Genomic DNA, 1,380 nt, shown 5'->3' on the forward strand with positions numbered 1-1,380 from the left:
GTCACAATTGTGAGAAATAAAGGTCAGAATTGTGAGAAATAAAGTTCAGAATTGTGAGAAATAAAGTTCAGAATTGTGAGAAATAAAGGTCAGATTTGTGAGAAATAAAGGTCAGAATTGTGAGAAATAAAGTTCAGAATTGTGAGAAATAAAGGTCAGAATTGCGAGAAATAAAGGTCAGAATTGTGAGAAATTAAGGTCAGAATTGTGAGAAATAAAGGTCAGAATTGTGAGAAATAAAGGTCAGAATTGTGAGAAATAAAGGTCAGAATTGTGAGAAATAAAGGTCAGAATTGTGAGAAATAAAGGTCAGAATTGTGAGAAATAAAGGTCAGAATTGTGAGAAATAAAGGTCAGAAATGTGAGAAATAAAGGTCAGAAATGTGAGAAATAAAGGTCAGAATTGTGAGAAATAAAGGTCAGAATTGTGAGAAATAAAGGTCAGAATTGTGAGAAATAAAGGTCAGAATTGTGAGAAATAAAGGTCAGAAATGTGAGAAATAAAAGTCAGAATTGTGAGAAATAAAGTTCAGAATTGTGAGAAATAAAGGTCAGAATTGTGAGAAATAAAGGTCAGAATTGTGAGAAATAAAGGTCAGAATTGTGAGAAATAAAGGTCAGAATTGTGAGAAATAAAGGCCAGAAATGTGAGAAATAAAGGTCAGAATTGTGAGAAATAAAGGTCAGAATTGTGAGAAATAAAGGTCAGAATTGTGAGAAATAAAGTTCAGAATTGTGAGAAATATCGGTCAGAATTGTGAGAAATAAAGTTCAGAATTGTGAGAAATAAAGGTCAGAATTGTGAGAAATAAAGGTCAGAATTGTGAGAAATAAAGGTCAGAATTGTGAGAAATAAAGGTCAGAATTGTGAGAAATAAAGGTCAGAATTGTGAGAAATAAAGGTCAGAATTGTGAGAAATAAAGGCAAGAATTGTGAGAAATAAAGGTCAGAATTGTGAGAAATAAAGGTCAGAATTGTGAGAAATAAAGGTCAGAATTGTGAGAAATAAAGGCAAGAATTGTGAGAAATATCCGAGATGTATCAGTGAGAGACACTCAGAAGTAAATATATAAAGACAGAAATTAGACAAACAGAATTGTGGGATGTAAGTTCTACATTTTGAGATCAGAATTGCAACACAAAAGAAAAATTGTGAGAGACAAAACTGTAATAAATGAAACTCAGAAATATTTGTAAGTCAGAACTGCAGAGGTATGATAAAACAAAAGAACAGAAATGTGAGATGTAAAAGTCAGAATTGTAAGAAAAAACAGTCAAACAACAACATTGCAGAACAGAATGTTCAGTGTTTTTACAACATTTATTTAAGCACAATAATGCAGCTCTCAAAACATCATCTATATTTACACAATAAATAA

General features: G+C 31.1%; 1 protein-coding gene across 3 annotated transcripts in view; it reads right to left on the bottom strand.

The window, feature by feature from the left end:
* Positions 1-1,303: 1,303 nt before the first annotated feature.
* Positions 1,304-1,380, bottom strand: part of bmpr1ba (bone morphogenetic protein receptor, type IBa) — a 144,831-nt gene continuing 144,754 nt past the window's right edge. For all 3 annotated transcript variants that reach the window (XM_021476002.3, NM_131457.2, XM_073949795.1), the window contains one exon: positions 1,304-1,380. This exon is cut by the window's right edge and continues 434 nt beyond it. The gene's annotated coding sequence lies outside the window, so the exon portion shown is untranslated.

Source organism: Danio rerio, chromosome 5 (genome assembly GCF_049306965.1).
Source record: "Danio rerio strain Tuebingen ecotype United States chromosome 5, GRCz12tu, whole genome shotgun sequence".
Taxonomy (NCBI): domain Eukaryota; kingdom Metazoa; phylum Chordata; class Actinopteri; order Cypriniformes; family Danionidae; genus Danio; species Danio rerio.